At 35.3% G+C, this 18,351-nt stretch overlaps 1 protein-coding gene across 3 annotated transcripts in view; it reads left to right on the top strand.

Moving 5' to 3' along the window:
- Positions 1 to 18,351, top strand: part of LOC131689180 (LIM/homeobox protein Lhx8-like) — a 426,496-nt gene that overhangs the window by 32,111 nt on the left and 376,034 nt on the right. For all 3 annotated transcript variants that reach the window (XM_058974093.1, XM_058974091.1, XM_058974092.1), the window contains one exon: positions 1,724 to 2,899. The gene's annotated coding sequence lies outside the window, so the exon portion shown is untranslated. The remainder of the gene's footprint in view (positions 1 to 1,723; positions 2,900 to 18,351) is intronic.

Genomic DNA, 18,351 nt, shown 5'->3' with positions numbered 1-18,351 from the left:
TAAGTTCATTCGCCTCTTCGGGTTAGAAAAATCTATTAAGGAAAATCTCTTAAGAAAAATTTCGAACCCTATTTGCGGGGTTGAGATTCGAACTCAGGTGAGCTGCGTGCAATGCAATCGATTTACCAACTACGCTACGTCCGCCCGAATTTAGACTGTCTTCGACTACGTTTTCCGCGCAATTGGACTATTGAGAAAGTTCAGCAATTTTCATTATTTTCTCTATTCAATATTAAAGAAGTTTATTAAACAAACTTTCCACAGTAAGGTTGCGAATATGTATTATATAATATTTGAAAATGTTTTATTGAAATAATTACAATTTAGCATACTTTACTGATTTAGCCATCCGCAAGTCGCGCAAATGTCTCTGGACGAGACCCGAAAATGCCCTAAAACGCCTTTGCTAGATTTTCAGAGCAGCGTGCACTATCACCAGTGACAGAAGTTTATCGAAAAGTTTCGCGAAAAAGAATTGTTTTAGTTATAATAATGATTTTTCCTAACTGGTTTTGAAAGTTTTTAATTTGTTCTTTGACATTAGGATTAGTAGTAATGGTTCAAATCCATGATAGTACGATTAGTTCAACAGTATTCGAAATATGTTTTAAAACGGTGGAGTGACTTTTCTAAAAAGTAAATATCGAGAAAAAGTTTGAAGCACGCATGCATTTCAGAGGTAGCGTGATATCAAGAGCTGCAATTTCAGTTTTTAGTTCTCATACTTAAGTTATAAAACTCAACCATTTCCACTTGTTTTTCACTTCACACTCTCTTTGTACTAAAACAAAAAATCAAGAGAAAGCGTCAAATTTGCAATACGTTCATCCTACACAAAAAAACGCCCCATCAAAAAAATGCTTACTGTGATGTTGTTGGAGAGTTGATTGCTCTTGTAATTATATACAATGAAACTGGACATCTAAACAATCGACTGCCGAAAATTTGTTGCGATTCAACGACAATTCAGTTTATTGGCGGTTTTTAATGAAGTACAATACCTGTTGCAAATATTTTGTCCAATATTGTATATTGAAAAGTCAAGCTTGTTTATATTAAAACCAACGAACAGTTCGTGATGGCTCAACTGAATCCGATCGAGTTCGCACTGCACCGAATTGTGGGTCACTTGAAAGCGAAAGAGGTCCAGGAGATGTTCCTGAAATGGACATGGACGAAGTTACTGATTATTTGACCGTCGTGATGATCTACAATTACCTTATGTGCATCAAAAAGGACACCATATTCTACCTCTGTTGAAGGTCTTTTGAAGTTTTTTAATGTTCACTGTTCATATTACGAAAGGTTCTCGTATACATTTGAAAGCCATTCGTATATTTCATCGAACAAATCGTTAGCCTAATGAAAACGATTTTACTAAAAATTTGTAATAAAAATAAAACTATTTCAATAGAACTACTAATGATCCGTAATTTGTTCAAACACTCGTATGTTTCACGAAAATTATCTGTACGAAACTAATTCTTAGCGATTTATAAATATATTGTTTCAGTGTGGCCAATAATCAGTTGGTGAATATACCCAAAGGTATTGTTGCATAAACAGGCATTGTTTCGTAATGAATTAATGGCATTTTAGTTGTTGCAAGATGCAACATTAGAAATGAAAATTTAATTTCAATGTAGTTAAGCTTTTATTACTTGTACAAAAAAAAAGTTTAGATTCCACTCAATAACATGTTTTGTTTTTTTCTCTCTTACAGATACGATTTCAGCTACAGACTACATATTTGAAAGTAACATACAAAAGCTCTTTTACGACACCAATACTGTTGGAAAACTACATTAACTGAATGTTGGAAGACACATTTTTGTAAACATTTGTAATAATAACACTATTGCGGAGTTTTTAGCCAATGACTCAATGCAACTTTCGATTAGTTTTAACTTTATAATAGTAATTACATGCGAATTAAATAACTGTAACATCAAACAATCGGGCGAATACTTTATCGGCACACGCCACAAACGAACGTATAGCGGTTGAAATTGAAATGCACTGGAAAATTTGCTCCACTTGTGCTACTCTTTTAATAATATTTCTGTAAGGCGCTCGTTGCTTTTTCCTGACTGGAACAGCAAAAATAGAAGAATAGACCTGTGTTACAGTGTTGAGAGTGTTTTCATACCCCGGCTCTGGATACCAGACTGTATTCAAGTGCAGAATAGCAAAGGATAAAAAATATCAAAACATCCCATACAATCAAATAAAATCACTTTACACACTTTGCTCTATAAACGGAGTAATAACATCACATACCGCGTGCTGTCGCGTTTGCTCTGGCAAAGATCGGCACATCGACAAACGGAAGTGAGAAGCTGCGCTGAACGAGTCCGTGAGAGCAACTGTTGCCCTTCTGAAGCGGCACACGACACGCTAAGCCGTGTGGCAGAGCATCACGAGAGGTGAAATCACCACCCACCACCAAGCCAGACTGTACCTACCTATCAACGAAAGTGAATTGTTTTTTTTTTCTGCCGGGTTTAGGTGGACAAGCGCGCACGCCGGCTTCGTCGTTAGTCTGCTCCGGTGTGTTATCGTCAGCACCTTTTTTCTCCCGCTTTCCACACTCATTCGTGTTTTTTCCGACCGAAAGAACGACTGCGAAGAAAGGACTTTTTCCTCCCGAACCGAGAGCCGTGACGCAAGAGATAAATAAAGAGAGAGAGCGAGGGAGAGTGATATCAAGCACGAAAAGAGGCAAACTGCCAACGGTGTTACAGAACTCCATTAAATCCAGGCGAATTCACGCAAAAAACTCGAGTGAAATAACACTGGAAAGAGGGAGGGGAACTAACGATCTGGTTTCAGTTGGCGAGTGTAAAAAAGAGAGCAAAGCGGCAATACAGAGGCATACCGAGCTCGTATAATCAATTGGGTAAGTGCACGTTTCAATATCGTAATATAAAAGTAATTTAATTTAACGGATTTTAATGAATGCCAGTAAAGCGGAGCACGGTGCACGTTACACGGAGCGAGAGATATGCGGGGGAGGATCTGGAATGCGAAATAAAAAGAACATAGAGTCTCTGGTAATTCTGGATAGGGTTATTTATTTTGTTTCGTTGAGTTACAAATAAGCGTTTCGTTGTAGCAGGTTGTTGTTCTTGCAGTGCATAGGGTAAACAGGTCTAATGCGCCCCTCAAGCAAAAATAGCTATATTTCACCATACGACTAGGGTTCGTTGCGGTTCGGATGTGGGCGGTAAATGGATTGTCCGCACCGCAACCGCAAAAAAATAATAAAACCGCGCCGCTTACCGCAACCGCACTTTATTTACCGCACCGCACCGCGCGGTAATGCGGTAAAATTTTTATATTTTTAAAAATAGTGTTGTAAAATTGTTCATTTGTATAACCATATATAATAAAATGTTATTCTTATTCACACGAAATTTATCTTTAAGAGACTCCTCAGAATGCAATGTTTATAAAAAATCAACTTTTGCATCTTCTATTAATAAAATTCCGTACATTTTATGGCAAACATTATACATTCAAAAACGTTCTACTGTAGTAATAGGAAAACTTTTATTTTAGTAACCCTTCAGTTAATTGAAAAGAGTGTAATAAAAATGTAATAAGAAATGAAGTTGAATATTTTTTTTTGACATATGAGAATGAAATGGATGATTTTCGCATTTACGTAGTAAAAACCACCTTTCATTCATAAAGGAATTTCACCAAAAAAAAAATTTAAATTCGAAATACCAGTACTTCTATATAATAACGCATATATTCCAATACAGTGAAATAAAAACATATTGTATTTCATCAATAAGAACGACGCCATATTTGATGGAAAAAAAATGGCTCTATACATTACATCTAATCAGGAGTCCGGTCTCAATCGGTACAGAATTATTGAACATTAGAAAAACTGCAAAAAATGTATGATTTTTAGCATACAGCAGAAATGATTTTTAAAAATAGGGGGTTTTACGGACAAAATATCCCAAAACTCTAACTTCCGCATTCTTCAAGAAACAGATGTATTCTCATTCAAAAACTAAGTTTGCTCTCTTTAAAAATGTATGAAGTGTAATTTTCTAAAGGTTAGTTCGAAAGTTCTAGCATTTAATGTATTTTCCTCTGATATTTTCCCAAAGAGCCAATGGCAAAAACTTCAATTGAAGTGAACGGGAGTCAAACTATGTGGTATTTGGCAAAAAAGCTACAAAATAGTCTTAACTGAAAAATATTAGGACTTCATTTGGTAGAAAATTATAGTAAATTTGAATGGAAGTACGCGAAAAAAAGTTATGTAGCATACGTTTTGAGAAAGAGTCCAATAAAATTGACTGCAGAAAAATTCACATTGAATTTACACAGCAATCAAAGAAGATAGAAATACGATGTTGATGAACGAAGGATAGAATAATCATCCTAATTTGGACCCCTCCTTATTTTTGGACGCTTTCATACATTTGTATCCTTTACTGCCAATTACTCCAAATTCGTTTGGTTTGATGAAGATAATTATATTCTTTGGGTTGTGTTTGAGTCCCAGCCCAATTAGTTCATCTATAATTCCTTTAAATTAGTCAAAATTCACAGTTGAAAAATTGATATCGAAAACGATTCATAATTCCACGATTTCCAACAGAAATCTGGAGAAGTGATGCACTTTTAAATTGGATTTAAGAGTACAAATTTATTGTTTTTAAATTATCTAATAATTTTGTATTTTTTTGGATCTTGCATTTTATGCATTTGAAATAGTTTGTGAAGTTTTACTTATAAGTTTAAAATAACTAGTCCAAAATATGTCGTAAAAATAATAGCGTCAAAATATTTCGGACACAGCTAGAATTTCTTTCGTAATAGCAGTCTGTTTATCAATTTAGAATAATCAAAATTATCACTTTATCAATTATTTGTTTGCGGTGCGGTTGTGGTAAAACCGCGCGGTAAAAAGCTCTTTCCCGCACCGCATCTGCAGGAAAAAGTGTCTCACCGCGCCGCAGATTTTGCGGTGCGGGTGCGGTAATTACCGCAACCGCGACGAACTCTACATACGACACTATGATCTCCGCACCAACTACTCTAATTTAAATTTTAGTTGAAAATTAGTACCCGTTTCATTTTTTATTGAAAACATCCTGCTACAGTAGGATTCCGTTTTTTGTAACAATTTTATTTTTTTCAGTTGCCAAAACCGGAACCGTGCCAAAAATGGAACCATATTTTTAAAGTTTGGATTTTCAATTTACTTCAAAAATGTTTCAAGGATGTTTAATCATATGTGAAATGATATGAGATGAAAGAAAAAATAAGCAAATTCAATTTTATTCATGATTTTATCAAATTCAGACGTCGTACAGTTGGGCAAGCTTTCGACGCTCAAAACCGTCCTAGGTATATATCCTGGGTATATCTTTAGCAAAGCATCTTAGATGGAAATGATCATTATTTTGACAACTTTGGTTTTGATCTAGATAAGTAGAAACTGATCTAGATCAGTTCTATCTTTTGATAGAGGTGTTCTATCAAAAAACTTTCTTCGGCAAACTTGTTTGTTTTCATATTTCTAACACATGTACTGAAGACATTTATACTTTATAACCTATGTAGATGGCGCTACGACCCATTTAAAAATACTCGAGAAAATGAATTTTAACATTTGTTTATGAAAAATATATCTAGAAATGAATGTTTTATTCCTAAATCTTCGAAAATTTACAATAATAAAAATGCTTAAAAGAGTGATAAATGTTATCATGACATTTTAAGGTTGTTTTCATCAAAAATATTGAAAAAAATATGTTCCACAAAATTTATAATAACCCACGAAACGGCAAATGGCGGAAGCTGGAATTTTGTTTGTGACTAGTAAAAACCCTTAACTTTATAACCACGAGGAAAAAAAAGTGGGGAAAGGTGGACCATTTGCAGACAAATGAAATGAGGAAAAAATATAATTCAAGTTAAATAGTTCCTACTTCGCTAAAGAATTTTTGAGTAAACTAAAATATTTGCAAATATTTTCTTGTTTTCGAATTCAAATATAATATTTCGAATTGAGAATAAATTTATCAAATAATTTATAAAGTAATCTTATTTAAATCACTGCTGTGTCTAGTCCTTTCTGCAGTTTTCCGAATTGTATTTCAGTCATAAGGCTGTGCTTATTCTTTGCAAGAAACGTTTATTCAGTGATCAAAATAATGCTCATTTTCATCCAAGATACTTTTCCGAAGACACAAATCCTTCAGGATACATACCCAGGGCGCTAGAGGATTTGAGCGTCGAAAGTAGCATTCTACCCACTGTGCCGTCCTGTAGAATTCTCACAATCTTCGCGCACTTCTCGAGTGCAATTCCCCTCATTACGAATATGTAAAATAGCATTTAATTCGAATCGCTTTTCTTCGGCCCACTGAACGTCAAAACTTGAACAATTCACTGAATGGTAGTGTTAATTTCGCTCCTGGGGCTGTTATGTTTTCTTTCTGAAAATTATTGAACAATTTTGTTTAAAAAACATAGCCCTTTTAAATAATTAATAAATTTATTGCTTCTCCATAACTAACCCATCGTTGATCTTTCAAATGGAATTGATAGATTGAAAATTGAACTGCAATGCTTGAAGATATTTAGGTTTGAAGAAAACTATTTTTGTTGTAAAAATCACTTGCAACTTGTCCATATTATAGAGGAAAGTCGTCGGTTGCCGGCACTGGTCGGTTGTCGGCACCCCTATGGAGCTTTTGACAGAAACCAGATATGGGCATTCTGATAAATATTATTTGTGTTATATATTAGCGCGATCTTTTTGTGCCGATTGCTGAAGCAGACTCGAATGTTCTGTTCTACAACCAATGTATTTTTTGAACAAGTGAAACTCTACTCAAAAGTTTTTTTTGATGATTTGCTTAGTGTTACAGAAAGAAGTAAATCGATTGAAGAAGTATGCGCATTGAATATTTACGATGTGAATTTATTCTATTTTGTGATTCAACGTTGAATGGCGCCGAAATGTTCGCCACAAGTTTTCTTTTGATCTGTTTTCAAAAAGGTTACTAAAATCGGTTGTCGGCACCCAAACATGGTCGGTTGTCGGCACCCAATTTTTTGTGACAAATGCTCTCAATAACCTAATCAATATGGGTATTTTGGAACGGGCTTTACGAATAGATACCAAAGATCGATCTTTGGCACCATTCTGAAAACCAGGAAGGCGACTTCCGGTTTAGCGTTTTACATTTACATGAAGAAAGCCCACCTGGTCGGGTTTTCACCTCTAGGTAGCACCATATATACCAGATTATCACGACCAGATAATTTGGTGGGGGGGGCTCGGGGTTACCCTGTAGTCCCCTCCCGTTTTGACTGACTTCTATCTGATCTGTCTGAAGCTTTGGTAAAAAACTGGAGTGCCTGAAACTAACTCAATGGCAGTGAATGCGATCCGTCAGTACATTAGCAGTGCGTAATATTCGCACTAGTTTTTCACATACACATATTGTGGTTATGATGAAGGATGACGTTCATAATGCCTTTGATAGGTATTGAACTGAATAAATTTCCTTTTCCCTTTGAATCGTGATGATCATCATTCATATGTTTCAATTTTTATATTTTTTAGGGTGCCGACAACCGAACACATTTTTCAAAATGGTAAACAGTTATCATTTTACTTAATTGTTAATAACTTTTTTTAAGTTGACAAATGAAATTAAATTCTTCGATAAGTTATTAGCTAAGGCCTTTAGCTTTCTATTGGTATGCTTATTCCCATATATTGTTTAATTGGAGTAATGTTGTGAGCCAACAACAAAAATGTTCCGACAACCGAACACATTCCCCTACATAAATAATGCATCTCTACACTTATTGTAATGATTAAATAAAACACGTATGGTGTAAAATATAGGTAACCCTTAAATACATAACACTGTTTTAAAACAAAATTGCGAAAAACATCTCAAAATTATCACAGTAATGTATTGAAGCTATGAGACAATTTTCACAATATTAAAAAAAATTGATTTGCGCCTTTGAGGGTTAATATGACTCCCATGTTTGGAAATGAAGTCAAATGTGATATAAATTGATACAAAAAAATATCTTTTGCACATTTCTAAAAGACTTGTTATGGCCAACAAAAATGTTGCCAAAAACGGGACCCATTTGCTGCCAAAAGGGAGCATGCCAAAAACGGAATCTTACTGTATTCTACAAATTTTTCATATGCGTTGATGCATACTTACGAGCATACTTACGTTACTTTTACACTCTCAACCATTTTTGTTTGATTTTTAAATTCAAAGCAACAAAATTAAATTTTGCTAACAAACTGAGACCTCCTCTACCAAATTTTTTATCTGCTAATATGTTTTTTTTTGCATTGTTGTAAACTGGGTAATAAATATTATATTACTACAAACTTTAGAAGATCTAATGAGGAAACCAGTCGTTTTAGTCTCATGGGTTAACAATAATTAGCAGTATAAAATTCAATAACCCACATACCCCTAAATATCTCTATTAAGCGAATGAGACGAAATATTTGGTGATCGTCTGCGAAGAAGGGGTGCGCGACGTTTGGCATAAATACGTTAGGCATAAGTACGTTAGGCATACATACATTAGGCATAAGTACGTTAGGCATAATGGACGTTAGGCATAATGGACGATTGGCATAATAAACGTTAGTCATAATGGACGATTGGCATAATGTACGTTAGGCATAATGGACGATAGGCATAATTCATAAAAATATATAAATAATCGCAAGGCTTTCGTTAGAGATTTCGCTTGTTTTTCAGGTTAGGAAAAAATTACGCTTTGCTATACCATACCTTCGCATAACTCTAGCAAGAGACTCCAGGATGAAAAATACCGTGCGAGATATTTACCCCTTACAAGTGCAGAGCTTTTTTTTTCTATTTTTCTGCAGACGAGATGAAGAAAATATCCCTTCAGTTTTGATACAAGTAAATTTTTAGCCTTTTAGATGTATTACCAATACAGTTGCATCCAAATATTAAAAAAAAGCAAAATAATGAACAGACTGCTGTAACGGCATTAAATTGGCAAGGGACTGGAAGGTGAATTATATTTTTCAATGTTAGGAGCCATAGTACTCAAGGGAGAGCAAGGAATTGAAGGTCGGTTCTGACTGCATGAAATGCAAAGTTACTTTACGCTCGTCCGGACATGCCGTAGACTCGGGTGATTCGCATTTCTAATGCCAAAACATCCTGACTCCTGCGGTAGCAGACAAAGGGTTAAGTCGCCGGGAAACTCTAAGCTTGCTCATATGATCCTTTCCACGCTTTACTAAACTTTCTTCTTTCAACTCCTTGCTCTCCCTTGAGTACTATGGCTCTTAATATTAGTACAGGAATAAACTCTCTCTAACATCAACGAGTTTCCGTAGTTCTATTTGCGATGGCCTCGAGAATACAGTTACTGTGATTAAGAATATGGGAGATAATCAATATAGAACCAGCAATATTCGTATATTCTTTGGATGAATAATAAAATACATCATTCTTTCTTTCATGAGCTGTTCTTCTGGGTTATATATTTTTTTCTTGGACAATTACACCTTGCATGCATGATGACCTAATCCAAGTTAATCTTTACATGCCCAACTTTTTTCTATCGTTCTTAGGGTTCAAGAAACACGATGCGTCTTTCGCAGTGCTCAATATTTACCTTCCGGTACTCAACACAATTCTCCTAGAAAATTTTCAATACTGCTAGGAAAAGAAAGTCGAAGATACGCATTAGCAGTTTTCAATAATAATGGAAAATAATGAAGATATATCAAAATTTCATTCATCAAGGCGAACTGTCAATACCTCTGGTGGTACTGCTCCAGCACAGTTATATCAGACTTATAGCAATAACTTCAGTTCTAGCTCTAATATTCCCAGTTACTGGTCTTTCTTGTTTTGACATTAAAAATGTCTTACTCCACTATCTGGGGCTAGGTGTCATTCTAAAATCTAAACTATCTCCCATGTAACGAAACTATGTAAGGTTTGCACGCTTATAACTCCGATATTACTAGATGGATTTTAATCATTCATACACCAACCGATTCAGAAACACCTAACTTAAATATTGGTAATAATTTAATATCTCCCCAATAAAAGTAGACTTTTGGAAATTGGTAAAATTAAAAAGTTCACGAAAAACGGGAAAAATACCATTCGTGAGGCAGATTTCTCAGACACAGCCGTCAAAAGAGGGCAGCTTAGTTGCTCAATGAAACACGAAAAGTCATAAATAGAAGCAACGCATGTCCGTTTGAATCAGTTGTTGCTCTTATCCCACACGAGCAACGTCGTCTCCGGGCGAAGCAATAAGCGCTATCGATTTTCGGTAACGTTGGCATTTGCACACACTCGCACCTAAGTGACTAAACCATATACGGTTAGTTTATAAATAGAGGTGACGCGTACCCGTTTGAATCAGTTTTTGTTCTTATGTCGAACGGGTAAGATCATGGCTGCAGTGTATGGGCACTACAATAAGCGGTAGACGCTATGCATTTTCGGCAGCGGTGGCCGTGTGCGGATTTGTCGGGTACCAGCATGGTGTCACAGAATGATTTTCAAAGTGGGTGGGCGGGGTGGTTTGGATTTAATTCAATACGGTGTGTGCTACTTAAGAGTGTTGCGTTTGAAAAAAATATATTTTTATGCATGCGTGTGCGTTGTAACTTGTTAATCCATGTTTACGGCGCTTTGTAGCTGCGTAGGGTAAAGAGCCTTTTGGTTTTCATGTTTCATATTTCGGTTATATGTTTTTTATCAGTAAGGCATCTGACAACGTGCTTCTGTAGTTATTGCACTGTTCAGCAGCGTAGTATTTTATATAGGAGAGTACACTCAGGTTTTTTACGCGGATTTTGAAATTTATGCGGTTTTCATTAACGCGTTTTTTTTTTTTAAATTTATGCGGTTTTCATATACACGGCCTGTATCCCCTGCGTGAAAAATCTGAGTGTAATTGCATCGGAAACAATCACATTCCCAGCAGAACTTTTTGTTTTCTAATTTCAAACACTTTTGTTTCGTACTGCACACAACGGAAAATTTTAAAACAGAACTTACCGTCCCAGCAGCAGTTGAAGCGGGTGTTCTTTTTCGATTCAAATTCAAGCCATGTCTTAAGCGTTACTGGATTTAAAATTGTTTTCCCAGATTAACCAGTCAGAATATCTGTCCTACCCTATGTATTTAAAACACAGTTCTAATTGCGTTTTAAGGTATACAACAAATACGGTTGGGTATACTAATTTAAATTTTAAAATAAATCTGTTTTAAATGATGAAACAAACCGCTGTACTGAAGATATAATTATGTCAGTCCTATTACCACATAAAACACCTATATAACATAAAACGCTGCAGAATTGGTTTAATAATACAATGTTTACACTACAGAGTTATAACACGTTTTAATAATTAGCAACAAGAAAAATGTCACCAAGATAGCATAAAACCCGTTTTAACTGGTAGTGCGAACGTTGCATAACAATGTAATTTATCAAATAATTTCATTTTTCCACCACTAATCGATCAAGAAATACTTAAACTTAAGATTGTTTACTTAAGTTCATTAGTACATTATTGAAAATTTAAATGTAAAATGAAATTTCACATTTTATGGAGAATCTGTATATTTCCGTTAGCGGGCGTGGGTTTCCTCATCACAGCTTTCAATATGGAACTTTTCCTTTGAATATATTTTCTGGACAGACCAGCCTATTTTTACTAGATGGATCAGCCAAATAATGCCAATCACCTAGTAAGATACTTGATTAATTAATAGATTACCGTTAAAAGACCTTCAATAAATTATGTTTTAATGGGGAGGGTATATAGCAAATTGTAACATATGAAAACAGGCGAGTGAACAAGAACGTGTGTCGATATGTGTGATAGATAAAATTCATTTGCACGCTCTTGAAAAAAGCTATATTTTTAATGTCCCCGTGGTCGTGTCCTGTACACAACCCTTTAATTTTTGTGAGTAAATTCTGCCTAAATCAAAAGTTTTAGCAGTTTAAAATCGTTGTTGTTTACAAACAACATGGGCATCAAGGGGTTGATGTGCTTCATTCAAAACCTTAATACAAAATAGACTGATTTTAAACAAGAGTATTTAGCCTATTTTAGAGATGTGTAATTTTGTTCATTCGTTCATTCGATGTTCATTCGTTCTGCATCTTTTATTTGAGTGAAGATTTCTTGAGGTATATACAATAGAATAAAATTTTAATCGAGTTTTATCAGCTTCCAGGGTAATTTAACAAATTTCAAACATTTGCGCTCTTACCACCCGAGGCTGTCACCACCAAAAAGTCATTTCCTTAAAGGATACTTCAATATGATAATTTATGCCTAACGTCCATTATGCCCATCGTCCATTATGCCTAACGTATATTATGCCTATCGTCCATTATGCCAAACGTCTTTATGCCTAACGTCCATTATGCCAAACGTCCATATGCCTAGCGTATTTATGCCTAATAGGGTACACCCGCGAAGGAGTATTAAAGATTAAATACACGTCATTTATGTAAAGCAGCACCATCAACTGTCCAATTAGCTTCCCTGTTCTATTCCTGACGTAGATGCCATGTCCTACGATAACCATTATCTCTCGACCTGTGAGAAAGGATCGAAATAATTGCAAAAATTTCTGTTCTTTCCCTTCATAGTAGCGATTATTATATTATATCAAAAGTGGCATAGGTGGATTTAAAAAATATCAGTCGCTGTTCTACGTCCAAGCGTGAAGCCGTGTTGATCGTCGGTTAGGTACACGTTGCATTGAGCCTGAAGCATAGTCACCAGTTCGACAGAACACAGGCTAGCTAACGGGGGATTATTAGATAGGTAATTGAAAAGAGAAGCAAGGAGGCACTATGGAGAGATTAAAAAGGTATCGGATTGTACAATTGGGATATTCGATTGTATTAGGCGTTGTTTCTCGTACTCTGTTTGAGAGGCAGTTTACGTTACAGTTCTGGTTGCTGCCGTAACTGCAATCTGAAGTTGAGTGAATCAAACCAAGACTCAATGAAAAAACGACTTAGTTCACCTAGCAGTGAGATGAGACATTTCTTACATATATCACTGTTGGAGCATTCATTGGCTTCCAGAGCTCATGCAAGGTAGGTTCATAACTAAAGGTGAGATGAAGACAGTTCTGCATCAACAAAATCTTAAATAGACCGAATAAATTATATAAAATTAATAAAATAAAAAACTACATAAAGCAAAATAAATATCTAGTTCATAAAATGAAATAATAAATCATTCTTTACAAAAAACAAATTTATAATATGAATAAATCAAATTAGCTCAGCTCATTAAATGAATAATTCGACAACATTTAAAAAATATAAAATTATTAGAATAAATTCAGTTGATTGAAAGTAACGTATTGGATGAAATGAATCATCCATTGAGAAAATGCTAAGACTATTAAATGGAAAAAAAACTTAATAAAATGTATGAACTGAAAAAGATTAATGAAAGTCGTAAAATAAAAACAGTAAAAAAAAATATTGAAATGAATAAACTGATCAGAATAAACGCAAATAATGAAGTTTTCTGGCACATTTGGGTACTCGAACAACTGCTTTCAATTCTTCTAGATTTCCTTGTTAAACATGAATCAGTTTTCGCTTTTTTATTTAACTCGATTGCGATACACAGTTTAGAAAGACTAGCATCCAGCTGACAAATGTATTTAAGTAAAGTATTTTCAGATTTTTTCGAACACCGATAAATGACGAGAAAAAGAAAATTTCTTGTTATTACGTATTTCTCATGTATATTTTATAATCATCAATGTTAGCATAATGTCCAATTTCACTCAGAAAAAGGTTAGCATTTCACGAATATCAAACTGCCAATTGCTCTACGCTAAATTTACAACTCATCCAACCATCTCCGCACAAAATTTGGCCAACCTACCCCAATGTATACTTTCGAGAGCAATCGCGATTTACAAAAACAAAAGAAAGGTTACACTGGAAATCGTTACATCCAACAAGGTTTTGAATACCCTTTTCAGCGGTACTACGTTTTTGGAAATCGCATGTAACAATTTACATTACATTCGCGTTATACATACAGTAATGTTTCGATTATATCACTATGCGTTTATATAAATACTCGTTTATATCACCCTCGATTATATCACGGTTTTGTCTCGATTATATCACGCTTTTTGAAAAACAGAAAAGGCACACTAAATTTGGATCCAGTTAAGCCACATATTGTGTCCTGACACTTTTAATATTTGTTTACAATTAATTTGCTTATTTACATGTAGGGTAATGAGCCTATTAGTGGGTTTCGGACTATTTCGTTATGATGAGGTCGGTCAAAAAGTCGATCTTTTTATTCTTTTATCTTAAAGTATAAATTCTTAAGAAAGTATCTTAAATTTTTGTAGAGGTCAAAGGTGAAAGCAAAGTTATAGCACTGTTCATCTTATTCCTTTACGTGGGCCGGGGGGGGGCGTAAAACTTTAAACGTGAATAATCTCGAAATCATGTTTTACCAAAACCGTTGTTGTAATCACTAGGATTGTCGAAATATCTTACGATCGATTCCAATTTTTGTTTTAGAATCTTTGTAACTCATTTGCCGTGTCTTAAAGCGGGCGCCTGGTGTACCGGATAAAAAAATCGTCTTCTTTTTTATTCACTTAATTGTTAGTTATTCGCAGGAAAATCTAACAAAATAATGAGAAAAACAAAATACGCAAGATATTGTAGGTATGCCGAGATATGTATTTTCTCTTGAATTGATGTGAATACTTTTCTTTTGGAAGGACAACATCAAGAATTGGAGATGTGACTATTTTTATGAATGTTGATACAACGAGGAATGAATCGTAGTCTCTTCGAATAAATTGTTTTAATAGTCAAGATATTTACCAAAAACTTTAACGTGCCAGATTCCTTCAAGTTTTGGGTAGTTCAACAATTTTAAGAAAAGGTACGGGATACGTAAAGTGAAGTTGTGTGGAGAAAAATTATCCACTGATGCCATACCATTTGACCCAATGCGTTGAACAAAGATGGCAGACGCTGCTCTAACCAACGGCTTCAAATAGGTGGTGTGGTAATAGAAACATAGCAAAAATAGGCTCATTACCCTACTATGATTAATTCTTTTTGACTAACTTTAAATTTTATGACTGTTTGTTTACAGAAATACATGGGTTAATGCTTAAATGTATTTTTTTGTTTTGTTTTGAATATATCACGCTTCAAATATATCACGCTAAAATACAGGACGACCGTGATATAATCGAAACATTACTGTATTACTTTACAAAAACAAAAAAATACTCATATGCGGAAAAAGTACAAACATGCTCCTGTGCAAACTGTAGATGTCGCTACTACGCATAATAGCCTCTCATTAAAAGACACTCGGCCAACCTACCTCTTCGGCCAACCAGCCCCTATCATATATCATTTGATTCGAGATTTACCAGCAGGGCCAGCTTGAGTTTTCAGAGTCGCTTCGGCCTCCATTTGGCTAGAGGTGTGCACCGCGCCGACGATTTCAGGTAAAAGTAGTAAGCACGCCGGCGTGGCGATTTTTACCTGAAATCGGCGTCGCGGGGCCATCCAACGGGGAAGCTATTTTTGGCCGGGATCAGTTTCACCCTGTCGGAAATCATAATAATCAAAGTGTAGAAAGAAGAAATATTTAGTGCTTATCTTGTTAATCCATTCCAACGGCGCTGGAACAACGTCTATTGTCATCGATGCACTCCGCGTAGAACGTAGAGGAAATGATTTGAGGGCCACATAACGAATGAGGCTTTTCCACGAAGCCAGATATAGAATCCGGAAATTAATCAAAAAAACACTAAACTTTCCAAAAAATTGACGGCAGCGAAGCACATTGCCTCTATGTTATAATTTTCTTACTGGACAAATTTCCGAACTGAATGGTTCAATGTGAAATCCTTATAATCCACTGTTTCCCGATCACATATACTCCCCGGATGTTATCTTCCCCCGTTTTCTTTGCATTCCTACATAAAAGCTCGAACCGGTATTGATTTAATGGAACTATACACAGAGGACATGTGGAGTGACGTTAGAAAAACACATAATAATGGAAATTGATTATATCGGTATTTATTTCGGCCAGCTGAATGTAGCAACACTCAAAACAGCACCATATCGGTACGTTTTTTATACACTTCAGTCTATATAGAATCCATGATGTGAAACCCGGTCTCGGGCTGAAAGAGCACGCTGAGAAAGATGAACGAAGAAGGATCTGTTTGTGTATCACGCTCGCTCCAAATACGTTCCCAGAATGGCCCCGATCGCTGTTAATACCTTATAACGACACATGACATTGTCGTTGTATCCGCTGCACGTCTCTTTCGGCGAACCCCACTCGATGGTATCCGAACCAAATATTTGAGTAAAAGAAAAGTATGAGGATTAAATTAAGTAATAATAATAATAAGGAAAATTATTTCGGAAAATAAATTTATGTATGAGGGTATGCTGGGTGCTGCACCTGCTATCAAGAGACTGACTATTGCTATTATTCACAGTATGGTAATGAAATAGAAAGCATGAAGTTTTTTCTTAGACTCAAATAGGTTTTTTGTCTGAGATTCATGTCTTCTATGATGACGTCATTTGAACAACATGCTCAAGCCCAGAAGTGAATCAGTTCCAACATTAGATACAAGACAATGGGCTTGGAAGAGCTACCTCAAGCGTCACCTATTGTAATTAGGCGACATTGTTTTGCTCAAAAATTTGACTCATCATACTTAGTACTTGTCTGTCTGCTTTAGATCATAGATGAATGGAGACAAATAATTTGCGAACGTTAGAGTTAAGCTACGACTTTATATGTTTATTAACATAATTAACATAATATTCAATTCAACTTGGAAAATTCGATTTTTGAACGCCGTCATAGAACAGCCACACTAAGATACTACACAGACACTACACAGCTAAGTAACCGACCGAGCGCAAAAAAACTAATGGCATTCCAGAGCGCGCTTTGCAATCACTTGATTGCCTTATTCTAGTGCTGCTCTCGGTTGCTCTTTTCACCCCAAAAGGAAAAGATTCACAAGTTTAGTGTTGCGGGATCTCATTCCAAGCAAAACAACTTTCGGGAGCACCAAGCTCATATAGTCAACGCAAGACAGTAGCCCGAGGGGTGTTGAAATGAAACGAGTTGATTGATTAAATGTGAGTGATTTACGAAATGATGTAATTTTCGGTCGCGCGCATCTGGATTCTCGCGCCAGTAAGCTTGTGCCGTAGTTCACCACTGCACAGTGGTCTTGAATGGAAATGTAGCAGAGATTTTGCTAATCCCAAATTACTCAGCATTCCACCATCTTAGAACAAAAATTGTCTTCACACACCATTTAGGTTGCATAAATCGTTTTAATACTATTCATTATTTTTGTTTGGGCGATACAGAGAGTGTTTTCATTAAATTCCGAATAATGTGCCAATTGAAGAATATTTTTACAAATTTTCATTGCAAAATACTAAAAATTGAGCGAGTGATAGCTAATCTCCGAAGGCACCTCGCTAAAGCTTGTTTTCCGTCATACATCATAACTCAAAGTCTCCAGGACAAATTGTTTTAAAATCTTTTTTTTTTTCTTCTGTGTGTATTCTTTTATTTGTTTTTTTTTTCTGATTTTAAAAAAAAACCTTATCCCTCTTCTTTAATTGCGGAAAATTTACGGGAAAGAGAGTTGAATAAATTAAAAACAAATTTTCAGATTTTGGAGGAATTAGGACTACCTTTACCGTTATATAATCAAAATATTTCGTTAAATTACAGATTCTTTTCCTAAGACATAGTAACACTTAGCCATCTAGTTTTAACAGATATTTGAATTTCTTGGTAAATATATGTTCTAGGTCACTGTGCACAGGAATTCTCTCCGATGATGTTTCTAGCTTTTCCGATGGGTGGTAAAATTAATTAAATAAATATGTGAGCCTGGTAAAACATTCGTGGAATTTTAGACCATCGTGCTCTGGTCGAAGTGCCTTGGTTTACATTGATCAGAAGCAGCCATAATGGGGGAGGAATAAAATGCCTATAATTGAATAACAATGGGGTGGCAATTAATGTTCATTTGCAATTTGAATGAAATCGATTGGATTGTTCTGATGTGGGCCATTAAATAATTGTAGCCTTGTAATTACAGCCTAAATGAAACTAGGCAGGTGTGTCCACTGCGAAGAACGAGTTAATTGCTAGATGATGGTTCCAACGAACTAAACTTTTACAATCATGTTTTCAAAATCGATGGATTGAAATCAAAT

This window comes from Topomyia yanbarensis, chromosome 3 (genome assembly GCF_030247195.1).
Source record: "Topomyia yanbarensis strain Yona2022 chromosome 3, ASM3024719v1, whole genome shotgun sequence".
Classification (NCBI taxonomy): Eukaryota; Metazoa; Arthropoda; class Insecta; order Diptera; family Culicidae; genus Topomyia; species Topomyia yanbarensis.
The sequence above is the reverse complement of the archived record's forward strand: the minus strand, read 5'-3'. Positions and strand labels throughout refer to the sequence as shown.